Source organism: Culex pipiens, unplaced genomic scaffold (genome assembly GCF_016801865.2).
Source record: "Culex pipiens pallens isolate TS unplaced genomic scaffold, TS_CPP_V2 Cpp_Un0026, whole genome shotgun sequence".
Classification (NCBI taxonomy): Eukaryota; Metazoa; Arthropoda; class Insecta; order Diptera; family Culicidae; genus Culex; species Culex pipiens.
Genome location: NW_026292843.1, coordinates 3,200 through 16,668, shown reverse-complemented (window position 1 = coordinate 16,668; position 13,469 = coordinate 3,200). Strand labels below are relative to the sequence as shown.

Sequence of the window (13,469 nt, the reverse complement as noted above, 5' to 3'; positions counted from 1 at the left end):
CGCTTCGAATCGCACGACCGCGGGACTTCTGTCTAACAGGGTCCTTTAATTGACGACAACCTCGCGGTGGGTTGTTACGGTGGAAAATTTGCTACCTAGGTGGGAAAAAACGGAGTTTTTTTAATAGCAAATTTTATCTCGGTATTCATAAGCTGGGATCAAATTTGATTTGCACCCCAGCTGTCGATATGGCCTAAACCCAAATCACGTTTCACTTCACTTACCAAAATATCCCTGACACAGGACCATATCCAACACTTGAAAAGTGCGTCAAAAATTGTTTTAAGGCAAACAATTCTACAGGGTCTTACAAGGGTGACTACAAAGCCAAGCTGATTCTAATTTTTTTTTATTTTAGTTCTGCTGATAAATTAACGATGGTTTTAAAATAGTTACAGTTCAGTAGTTATAGTTCACATCAAATATAAACGATGATTTTGCCGCGGAAGACGCAAAACAGAAGGGCGCATGTGCATCAAAAACCTATCACCCCCTTAAATGAACATACTACACCCTTGCGCATTAAAACCTCCAAATTAGTTAGTTTCACGTCACCAACTTTAGGATTCTAAATAATGTTTAGTATCAAAGGTTATGGCATTTCAGCACTATTTTGAAATGTATCCATAAATCAATTTGGGAAAACAAAATAATAACAATACATTTTTTTAGCCAAGATTTGAATCAATTTAATCAAGATACACATAACAAGTTCATGAAGTTTCAAAATCAGAAGTACCCAGGACATAGTGAAAAAGTGAGTACCATTAACTGTAAACGTAAATATTCTCCTTCATTGGAAAATTGCAAATTACTTTGCAGAATGTACTAGCATTTGTTCTGAGCACAATAGCGCTTTGAACAAGAGCAGAATGTTTGAAATTGATTTTCTAACGCATTTTGAAAATGTTGGTTCGCAGTGCATCTGACAGAAAGTATCTTGTTTTAAAGCTCGTCCTAAAAAAACATAGCTGATTCATTGAGTCAAAGTAGATAAAAAGTTCAATAAAAATGTGAAATCTTTTGCTATTATCGCGTTATGCTCAAATTACCATAAAGCGATTTCCTTGGTTTTTAATTTATATTTATTCAGATTTTCTTTTCCGTGTACATTCATTCAGTTAAAAATAATAATATTGAGTGTCCAATAGCGATTCCCAATTTTTTTTTTTTGGAAAATCGTATAGCATGTTATTGTTATATTCATTTTTTTCGACAATTTCACAAAACCTGCTAAGAAAAAATGGAAAATCTTAAAATTTCAAATAAAATGATGGTCCACAGAGTAAGACAGAGTTCGCACTGCCACATCGCAGGTACGCACGCCTGCTACCAGCAAACATTAGGGAGCCAAAAAATTCAATGACATTTCTTCGGACTGGGCACTCTGGGCTACTCTGTGGATGGTCTCTGGTCCAATAAACAAGTTAATGTGTCGATTTGGCCTTTAAAAACCTTGTTTTCAGCTTTCCGGTAGCTTTTATGTCGACTTTTTGCTTATTTTTTTTCAATATTTTCCCTCGGTATTGAACACAAAAATTTCCTCATCTGTAAGGATACATGCATCTTGTAGAAAATTTTCTACTGAAGATTTTTGTCTAAGCAACTTTGAAGTCTCATCAACTCTCAACAATATTAGAGGAAACTAAAGCCTAATTTGAAGTGCACTTTTTCGATAATTTGTCAATAACATGCAGCAAAATGCAGCTTTTCTGTCGACCCTACTATTTTTAGAACCATATTTGGACATTATCTGGCTATTTCACAAGTAAAAGTAGTACTTTTTGAACAAAAAACCTTATTTCAAGACTATTTTATCCAGAGCAGAAAAACTCTGCCTCCAAATTGCTTGTTCCATGATTGTGGGATGTTATTGTGCCTACCACAATTATGAAATATCTGAATTTATCTGATATTTTTTATAAAAAAGTTGTCAGACCATTCATAACACATAACTAAGCTTGAGTTTCGTTGGTTTCAGTGCGTGAAGTCATTAATCTGTAAAAAATGTGTACTCCTGGAGAGAACTAAAGTTTGTTTACATCCGTAAGGAAAAAGTGTTCCGAATTTGTGGATTTCAAGGGTCAAAGTTTTTCTTCAAAAACATTATTTAAAAGTAAAAATGCAGCAAGTTCGATACTGCATTCTAAAGATCGCAAGAAAAGCTTTCAAATGAAGGTAGAAGCGAATCATTTAGTTCCATTATCGATTTTCTATGATTTGGCCGATCTGTAAACTGTTCCGACTGTATATCGCATCTGTTTTTAAACATAATTAGCTCATCCTCTAATACTAGCCACCTGATGTTGTTTTCTCATGGCACACTACGTGCTAAATCAATGAATTACTTTTAGTAAATAACTCATGTATAGAGTATTTTACATTTAAGCCAATCGATGCACGTTTGCTGCATTTCCATGGATAAAAATAAACAAATAACAAATCGATGCCTCTGTGCTTTCTTATGCTCACAAGAGAGCACAGATGCATCGAAATATAAGGTTTGATTGTACGGGGATGGCGATTGTCCACGCTCCATACAAAAAAGTTTTTTAAGGACAATTCACCACGAGGGGTACACAATTTTCATGTCAACATCCTCATTAGATATTTGAAACAGAAAGGGCACCGAATTATTAAATAGAATTACAAATAACTAGATAATTTGGTTTAAAATATAAAAAAATATTTAGGGGCGCCAAAATCAATTGTATGAATGTTTCTACCAAAGTGTTTTTTGAAAATTCATACTTAATGCTCAATTTATTTTTTCATCAAAGAAGGGGCTCTCAAGTGGCAGAAAGTTAAAGGAGTTCTAGTAGAGCTTCTCAAAATAAATACACGTCAAAGTTTGGACCGTGGCTTAATGGCTACGGCTCCCGCCTCATAAGCGGGTGGTTCAGGGTTCGATTCCCGACCGGTCTCCTTGAAATTATTCGACTATAATTGAACTTTGAATATGAACAAAAAACGCGTGGAATCAGGTGGGATTCGAATTCACACCTTTGGATTGGTAGTCAGATGCTCTAGCCACTCGGCCACCGAGGGGTTGACACCCCTTGAGTGAATTAATCCGTAGTGGTGAAATAATGTCACAAGGTCATTTACTATATAATACAACAATCCCTTTCCCAACGATTCCCCTACACACACAACACACCATATTCTATAAATAACTCGAAGTGGTTGGTACGGTTTGTCCCCACTTCTTCTTCTTTCCCCGATGATTCCATGAAATGTGGGTTCCGTTCATAGAATCTGTCTCTTGCGGATAATGCAACGCAGTAGGCCGGGCCGCTTTAGTGAGTGTAATACATTTCGGGGGTCCTCGAAAGTACTGCAATCATTAATAATGACAAGAAAGAACTTGAGGCGTAATCTAACCATAAGTTCTTCCCGGATGCTTTCTTCGGACTGGCTGCGCTTGTGTTCGATTAGATTAGATTAGATTAGACGTCAAAGTTTGGACCGTTGTATAATGAAGTTTAAGTCATACCTTCCAGACTAAAAAATTGTCCAACTACACTGAAATAAAAAAAGTACCAAATTACTAAATTCTAGGAATTTTGCCACCTTTTCTGATTAAGTAATCGAAAAAACCCAATTACTAAGAGCATCATTACCGGTGCGTTGCGGAAATTGTTGCTATTCTATTAACCCGTAACGCTTCTATTTTAGTTTAGTCACCCGGTTCCACACCGGTCGTTGTCAAATTGGGTTAGCAATTTACTAGCCGGCAACCTTACCGGTGGTTGCTGAACACTTGTTCGGCAGTCAAATGAAAAAGTTTCGAGATCGTTGTTTGAAGAAAGTATAATAACTTTAATTCGCTATCATCGTTTCAAAGATAAACACGACTATTGACATTTTGAGGTTCATGAGTGACCTGACCACTCTCCAGGTTGTCCCGGTAACCCCCAGGGATGTTCCGGAGGAGGGACAATTCCGGAATTGTGGTCCACCGGACATGGTTGGTACAAAACTTCAATGTTTTGAAAGATAAACAAGAATATCAACATTCGGAGGTCTATGATTGACCTGACCACTCTCCAGGTTGTCCCGGTAACCCCCAGGGATGTTCCGGAGAAGGGACAATTCCGGAATTGTGGTCCTCCGGGCATGATGGGTATTAAATTTCATGATTTTCTAATCTAATCTAATCTAATCTAATCTAACCCTAGCGCAGCCAGTCTTTCGAGGGCATCCTGGAAAATGCCTTAGGTTGATTGACGCCTAGCATCCTCTTGTCATTATTAACAATTGCAGTGCCCCAATGCAATAAATTGCTTTGAAACATCACAAACGTTAAAGCGGCCAGGCCAACTGCGTAAAGTTTACCGCAAAGATGATTCGTTGAATTGGATTGAGTTTGAGCACGAATGTTCAAACAACAACACATTTCTGAATCTACAGGGGAGGAAGAAACGTGGGGATCCCCCGCTCACGTTCCTGTTTGTTTAGGCAATTTATCGTTGGGAGCACCATGCTAAGAAGTTTTGGTGCTCCGGGACCCTCTAGGGATGGGACACTGTATTTCCACAAATGCCCTGGACACTACTTGCCGTGGTTATAGCGCCACAACTCGCTTCCTGTGAATAGAAAAATATATGGGTAATTTAAATCAAATAAAAACATGAGTAAAATTGGCAACCCCTTTAACCCCACTCTCAATTTTTATGTTCTCAGTTTTTTTATGAATGAAGTATATCTTAGCTTACCTTTTGATGTAGTCGAACACCTGCATTAGCAGGAACGGACTTACCTAGCACCACAAACCTTGTTTCACCAACACCGACTCACCAAAGTCGGTCGACACTTGAGTACCGATGTAGATCCTCGTGAATGACGAAACGACCATCTTCCTGTCGTTGTATGCGTATGCGTGTGCTGCTATCAGTTGTGGCAACCAGCTATCGTTGAAGCACGCGGTAGCAGGATTACAGATGGAGTGATCTTCGCGATGATGGCAGCCGATTTTCTCAAAATTATGCTTAACTCCGGAAATCATGCGCACGAAACCCGTTTATTTTCACCATTACTGATTTTCCTTTTTACAAGCCAGAAAGATGGCTCAAACTGCACAAATACTGGCACAAATCTCATGCAACGCAGCCGCCACAAATCACAATCTCGTTTTTTTCTGGATTAATTTGCCTATCACGAAACCAGTTCCACTGACAAACTTTGAGCAGAGCAAGTCGTGCACTCAATCTATTTTTCTTAAAAACTATGCCCCCATAAAACTCATAACTATTTAAAATTTTGAACTGGTATGATCTTCTTGTTTCACTATTTACAATAACTTCAACAAAGTAAAATGATTTTAATCTTCATTTAAAACCCAATTAAACTGGTCACACTGCCAATCTGAGCGAGATGCTCGCGATTACTCTCTCTCGCACAAAAGCTGACAATCACACCGCACCTTCACTCGTCCGTCACGCTGCCGACCACTCAAAAACTGACAGCATATATTCCTTCCCTTTCTGTCCGCATTTTGGCATTTTTGAAGCGTAAGCTCACGCTCGCTCAAGTCACTCACACAAACACCCACGCACACGAGAAAAAGAGACATAAAGAGTACTCGCTCCCACCAACACCATGGAAAATTATGATGCTGTTTCTGTCACTGCTCGTATTAAACTTCATGATTTTCAAAGATAAACACGACTACGAAATGTTGAGGTCTATGAGTGACCAGACCACTCTCCAGGTTGTCCCGGTAACCCCCAGGGATGTTCCGGAGGAGGGACAATTCCGGAATTGTGGTCTACCGGGCATGATGGGTATCAAACTTCAGGATTTTCAAAGATAAACACGACAATTGACATTTTGTGGTCCATGATTGACCTGACCACTCTCCAGGTTGTCCCGGTAACCCCCAGGGATGTTCCGGAGGAGGAACAATTCCGGAATTGGGGTCCACCGGACATGATTGGTACAAAACTTCAATGTTTTGAAAGATAAACAAGAATATCAACATTCGGAGGTCTATGATTAACCTGACCACTCTCCAGATTGAAAACTGAACCTGATCACGATACACGAAACAAAGTTGTATTTAGGTCAATTTTGGTAATACGTTTAGTAGGCAAGTGATGGGGGTACCTTTTGGTAAATTCTGAAAAATCTATGGTTACCGAATGAATGTCATTCGAGGGGCAAGACACAGTTAATCAATTATCTTTACACTAATTAATTAGCGCTGATTTTAGTCAATTAGCTAATTGATTAGCGCTGATTTGATATTCCATTCCCATCTTACATTAAGTAATCTTGTCGTTGAGAAATGTCATTTTGACAGTTTGAAAATAATCTTTACTTTCGTCTGAAACGAAGGTTTCTTTAAGTAATTTGTTGTGAGGTTTCAACCGGTATATGCCGGTTCCGGTTACTGCCGGAACATGGATTTCGACGTGGCCACAACCAGCAGCAAACTCAAGGCTGAGGCCTGCATAATCCGGGCAAGTTTGGCTGCACAAGAAGGAGTCCAAGGACAAGGAGCTGTCGGCGAATGGGACACGGCCTCCGAAGCAAATGGAAGCTGCCCTCGACGGATGTCCAACGAACGCTTCAGCTTCCCCCACGGGGTGTCCGGCCCAAAAGTCCGCCTGTTTCTCTTCCACAAGCTGTGCCCAGTTAAAGAAACGCATCCGGGACATGTGAGGCTACAACCGTTACCGGGCCGGAAGAATGAAAGAAAGCGGCATATGGCCTTGCAAACAATTAAACTTATGTGAGGAAGATTGTTTTATTTGGGGCTTCTTTTTTATCCTTTGGATTTTTTTTATGCGTTTTTTTTCCTTCCACCGGTTTTAAAACCAGCTACTGCATTTCTTGTTGGAGAAGACTACTACAACGGGAATGATCGAACGGCCGGAACCTACGTTTTACTTCCCTATCATGAAATGCGTGATGACACAAATGATTCAACAACCGTTCGAGCTACCTCCGGGAGAACCTTCTTGGAAGTCGTGACGTTGGACGAGCTAGATAAAGTATGAAATAGTGCAGCACGCTTTTGCCGTTGGAGTTGATATGATCGCCAATTCGCGTCCGGAAGCGCAAATAACCAAATTATGAACATCGCTCGAAAAAGACCAAAACCACTCCCCCTTACCCATTCTTCCCCCATAAAGTTTATTTCATACGTAATCATTACATTTGAATATTTTTTTGAGGTTTCCCCTTAGGATGTGCTCTGCTGTTTTTGGGGGTCTGCCGGAGTGATGCATTCAAAGTCAGCAGACTTCAAGAGAGATCCGTTCGGCACGCGCAGCTTAAGCGGGGAATTTCTGTTCAGAATTACCGGTCGCATTCGTAACGCTGTCACCGGGATTGTTAACAGGTCGATCGAGGATTCGACGCCTCGGCTCGCAGTTACCTACATGCACGAACAAGTTAAGCTGAAAGTAGTGACCGTTTTCTTCCTCTTCTGCTAGCGTCTGTTCGATATCTCCAGCACGACCACAATCCGTTCCATGAGTCAGTCGGATCCGGAAGACAGGACTGTAAAAGTACTCGCAGCGAACCGTACGATTCTTCGTCGCAGCACAGCAACTCGTTGACCGAAATGTGTCAACTGATTCAGATTGCAGGACGCAGGAGGAACTCGTCATTATGCCCGTTCTTGCCTTGCCTTTCCAACGATTTCACAAGAACCTGCCTGCGTTTTCATCCGACTAGATTCTGCACCTCTTTGGCGTTCTACAAGCCACCGATGTCGGTTCAGGTTCTGTATGGGAGAGGGCGAGAAAAAGTTTGGAAAAATTAGATCATCGAAGAACTACCATTCTGGTCTGGAGGTTAGATTGGATAATACATGTTACTACAAATTTCCTACCTGTTATTAAAGTTTGTTGATAGTGTTTTGAGATGACAATTGCCTTCATCAGCTTGAAGAAGTTGCTAGTTTCATTTCGAGTTCCTTATTTTGGAATTTCTTCGCCTGCAATTCGCTGGAACTCTCAGTTTGCTCTTGATTTCCGGGAGCCCGCCCGTGGCCAGGACAGGTCACCGGGGAATCCCCACGAGTTCGATGGTCGCAAGCAGAATTCGCACTCGTCTATCAGCACAGTGTCGTCGTCAAAAAAAATCGTCAGCCCGCCGTTGTGGATGTTCCTTTGGTGTTGACGCGCTATTCTCGAGCGTTGTTTTTCGGGCGAGCATTCCGACGGCCTTGGAAGTTCGTCTGTTTGTTTAGCCGCAGCACCGTCATAGTCTTGATGTAAATAGACAATGTGTATCGTGGAGGTAATTCTGTGAAGACCGGCCAGGTAAACAGCGGTTCAATCAAATTCTTAAACCCGTCGTCAAATGTCTAGGATAAAGACGCTCAACTTACCTGCACTCGACCCAGTTCTCGCTCCTTCCGGAAGGTACAAAAACAGACCATCCTCTTTCGATGGAAGTTGGAAACAAAACAAGTTTCCTCTTCCGCCACCGGGAAAAGTGGACCATTAAGATTCGTGGCCGTTCCGGGCCAGGATGAACAAATTTGCCGCAGCAAACACATGTGCACGTTAAGTAAAAGTTTGTTTTTTGTTTTGACATTTTTGACAGATTTATCATCCTACCAAGATAATTCGAGAGGGTGGGAATGCGCTAGTTGATTAGTGTTACGCTAATCAACTAACTGATAATTTGTAATCAATTAGCCGAATATTGTAGTTGATTAGGGCATGTGTCTTGCCCCACGATGTCATTAGGTGTGTACCTTTGTCCCTCTCTACTCTACCAAGTGTGTACACTCCCTCAAACAGATCATTTGCGCCAACATTTGGCATCAACATAACTACTTTAACTGAGAGCAGTTTCAGAACTGGATTAAACTTTGGCATCGGTTCCGGCCTACTTTTTAGCAATACCGCCAACAAATCCTGTGGCCTTCGAAGAACCAGCCTGTTTCGAAACACTTCCACATTAGGACCAGGAACGTACACTTGGTGGAAAGGTTGGCGGAATCACTGACACCGTCTTCGAAGACGCTTATGGTACATTCGATTGAAGGCTAGTTCCGCACTGAGTGCCGCACTCAGAGCTGTCAAGGTGTTTTTTTTTTGAAGAAACTCGCGCTAGTTTCGCACGAGTTTCACCGCCATCTTGGAACCGCACTCGATGCAGACTACATGCTGAGCAAGGTTATGTTCAACGCGATGAAAAAAGCATTCCGGGGTGCGTGCATTGGAGTTGATTTCAATAAATCCATTCCTCGTCTGACGTACATCCGTCAGTAGAACCGGTAACTTTCCAATTGTTTACACAAAGATTGAGATTTTGTGGATCCCAGGCTTTACCGCTCGATAATCGCCGTCAGGTCAAATCACTGCCAGTCTAGGAGGGGAAGTGAAATTAGGGACTACTTATTTTAAACTCTGCCACTCAACGTACAGGTCCTTAATTCCATGGTACTTCGCAAATAGGTGATTGACCAGGAGCGAGCCCCAGGTTTCGACGAACCCATGCTCTCCGCAAATGCTGGCCCGGATCGATCGTAACATCATCCTCCCAGTTGATTTCAGCTAGAATGAACAAGTAGCCACTTGGTCATGAAAGTGGTCAAAAATAATTCCTTGTAAAATTTCAGGGCATTTGATATGTAACATGATGAGGTTCGAACCAATCCGCCAAATGACCGCACCCGGGTTCACGGGATCCGGCGGAATCGGTTCCGGAGTGGACAAGTGGCCACGAGCATCTTCCGTGCCAGCTGTCTGTCAACGAACTCTTCAAGCAGGTTCACGTGGGTCTCCTGAAGGATGTACATAACAAAATTTGCATGATTTTTTAAAGTCGTAGGGGCGCCCCCATTCAATTTTTCATATCGAGAATTTGCATGATTTTTTTAATTCGTCGGGGCGCCTCCAGTCAAATTTTTATATTGCATATTCTATTGAAAAAAAATAAGTCTTAGGGGCGCCTCCAGTTAAATTTTCATAATTTTCATAAAAATGTTTTAGTCATTAGGGCGCCTCCAGTCAAATTTTTCATTTCGATTTGAAAAAATCAATCAATTTTTCAATACGAATATGCAATATAAAAATTTGACTGGAGGCGCCCCTACGAATTAAAAAAATCATGCAAATTCTCGATATGAAAAAATTGATTGGAGGCGCCCTAATGACTAAAACATTTTTATGAAAATTATGGAATTTAACGCACCCCTAAGACTTTTTTTTTCAATACGAATATGCAATATAAAAATTTGACTGGAGGCGCCCCTACGACTTAAAAAAATAATGCTAATTCTCGATATGAAAAATTGAATGGAGGCGCTCTACGACTTTAAAAAAATCACACAAATTTTGTTATGAAAATTTGACTGGAGGCGCCCTTATGACTTAAAAAAATCATGCAAATTCTCGATATGAAAAATGGAATGGAGGCGCCCTAATGACGCACCCCTAAGACTTATTTTTTTTTTAATACGAATATGCAATATTAAAATTTGACTGGAAGCGCCCTTATAACTTAAAAAAATCATGCAAATTCTCGATATGAGAAATTTGACTGGAGGCGCCCTAAACACTAGAACATTTCTGGACGCGCCCCTAAGACTTAATTTTTTTTCAATACGAATATGCAATATAAAAATTTGACTGGAGGCGCCCCGACGACTTAAAAAATTCATGCAAATTCTCGATATGAAAAATTTAATGGAGGCACCCCTACGACTTTAAAAATCATGCAAATTTTGTTATGAAAATTTTACTGGAGGCGCCCTTATGACTTAAAAAAATCATGCAAATTCTCGATATGAAAAATTGAATGGAGGCGCCCTAATGACTAAATCATTTTTATGAAAATTATGATAATTTAACTGTAGACTTAGTTTTTTTTTTCAATACGAATATGTAATATAAAAATTTGACTGGAGGCGCCCCAACGTCTTAAAAAAAATCATGCAAATTCTCGATATGAAAAATTTGACTGGAGGCGCCCTAACGACTAAAACATTTTTATGAAAATTATGGAAATTTAACTGGAGGCGCCCCGACGACTTAAAAAAATCATGCAAATTCTCGATATGAAAAATTTAATGGAGGCGCCCCTACGACATTAAAAAAATCACACAAATTTTGTTATGAAAATTTGACTGGTGGCGCCTTTATAACTTAAAAAAAATCATGCAAATTCTCGATATGAAAAATTTGACTGGAGACGCCCTAAATACTAAAACATTTTTATGATAATTATGAAAATTTATCTGGACTTATTTTTTTTCAATACGAATATGCAATATAAAAATTTGACTGGAGGCGCCCTTATAACTTAAAAAATCATGCAAATTCTCGATATGAAAAATTTGACTGGAGGCGCCCTAACGACTAAAACATTTTTACTAAAATTTAACTGGAGGCGCCCCTAAGACTTAATTTTTTTCAATACGAATATGCAATATAAAAATTTGACTGGAGACGCCCCTACGACTTAAAAAAATCATGCAAATTCTCGATATGAAAAATTGAATGGAGGCGCCCCTACGACATTAAAAAAATCACACAAATTTTGTTATGAAAATTTGACTGGAGGCGCCCTTATAACTTAAAAAAATCATGCTAATTCTCGATATGAAAAATTTGACTGGAGGCGCCCTAAATACTAAAACATTTTTATGATAATTATGAAAATTTATCTGGACTTATTTTTTTTTTTTCAATAAAAATATGCAATATAAAAATTTGACTAGAGGCGCCCCTACGACTTAAAAAAATCATGCAAATTTTGTTATGAAAATTTGAAAGGAGGCGCCCTTATGACTTAAAAAAATCATGCAAATTCTCGATATGAAAAATTGAGTAAAGGCGCTAATGACTAAAACATTTTTATGAAAATTATGAAACTTTAACTGTAGGCGCCCCTAAGACTTAGTTTTTTTTTCAATGTTTTTGTTTTTATTTATTGTTTATTCGTCAAGCTTATGTAGACTACTTACAATTTTCTTACATACTAGATATTATTTCTATTGTACAGATTTTTTCGTAGTTCCGGTTTAGACATGTCAAAATGTATGTACTGTGAATTTTCATTATAAAAGCGCATCATTTGATTTAATGGCGAATTTTTTAAATTATTTGTCGTGTATGCAGTTATTCTAAAAAGTGGTGAATGTCTAAGATTACGGCTTGGTTCATGAATACTACTTGTTTATTATTGTGTTATAGTGTTCTACAAAAGTTAGTTGTGAGTCTAGGATGACACCTAGATCACGTACTACTTTGCATTTTTCTACTGGTTGGTTTCCTAATAATACTGTTATGTTTGGTGTTTCATGTTTTCTGCTGAAGGCAATGGAATTACATTTCTTTACATTCAATTGGAGTAGGCTTTTACTACACCATGTGTAGAAAAGATTAATTTCGTTTTGGAATACATGACTGTCATTGGCATTTCCTATTTCCATATACAATTTCATGTCGTCTGCATATACAAGTACGTTAATTTTTTTAAGAATGAAGGAAATGTCGTTTACATACAAGATGAAAAGAAGAGGTCCTAGATGGGATCCTTGCGGAACCCCAGAGGTGACGTGAATTGATTCCGATAGTACATTTTGGAAGCGAACAATTAGTTCGCGCTTAGTCAAATATGACTTAAGCCATTCCAAAAGATTCGGTTGAATTCCAATTTTCTGCAGTTTGAAGATTAATAATGGTATGTCTTTTTTTTAAATTTAATCCATTTGAAAGAAAGGTTGAGTTGTAGAGAGTTTTTTTTAAATTTATATTTATTCAGATATTCTCTTCCATGTACATTCATTCAGTTAAAATATTATTGAGTGTCCAATCACAATCGATGACTTTTCACCTCAATTTTAAATACTAGCAACTTTCATTTATTCATGAAATATTGTAGCTTTCGCTATTCAGTGATTTCAAATGTAGGAGGTCCTACATGTACAAAAGGGAAAAGGGATACCTTAAAACTAACTTATAAACTATATAAAGAGCGGATCAATGCAGCTGAAGACTGCAATGATTTTTGTCGAAATGCATCAATTATCTTATTGGACATAACATCCAAAGTGTCAACTTCGGCTAATTGATGAAGTTCACTGGTGCTGAACCAGGGAGGAAGTTTCAGAATCATTTTCAGAATTTTGTTCTGAATCCTCTGAAGTTTTTTCTTCCTGGTTAAGCAACAGCTTGTCCAGATCGGCACAGCATAAAGCATGGCAGGTCTGAAAATTTGTTTATAAATTAACAGTTTATTCTTGAGACAAAGTCTAGAATTCCTGTTTATAAGTGGATACAAACATTTAATATATTTGTTACATTTAACCTGGATACTTTCAATGTGATCCTTGTAAGTAAGGTTTTTGTCAAAAGCAAGTCCAAGATATTTCACTTGATCCTCCCACTTTAAATTTACCTCATTCATCTTTATAATGTGATGACTTTTTGGTTTAAGAAAATCAGCCCTTGGTTTGTGAGGGAAAATAATAAGTTGAGTTTTTGCAGCATTTGGAG

At 38.9% G+C, this 13,469-nt stretch overlaps 1 long non-coding RNA gene across 2 annotated transcripts; it reads left to right on the top strand.

The window, feature by feature from the left end:
* The first annotated feature begins 213 nt into the window (after window positions 1–213).
* LOC120430343 (uncharacterized) lies at window positions 214–13,086 on the top strand. 2 transcript variants are annotated; one of them, XR_005607598.2, is made up of 4 exons: window positions 214–265; window positions 359–620; window positions 673–757; window positions 7,443–13,086. It is a non-coding gene; the product is annotated as an uncharacterized LOC120430343 (long non-coding RNA). The 2 variants fall into 2 exon arrangements; XR_005607597.2 differs by having other exon boundaries at window positions 214–304.
* Window positions 13,087–13,469: the final 383 nt, after the last annotated feature.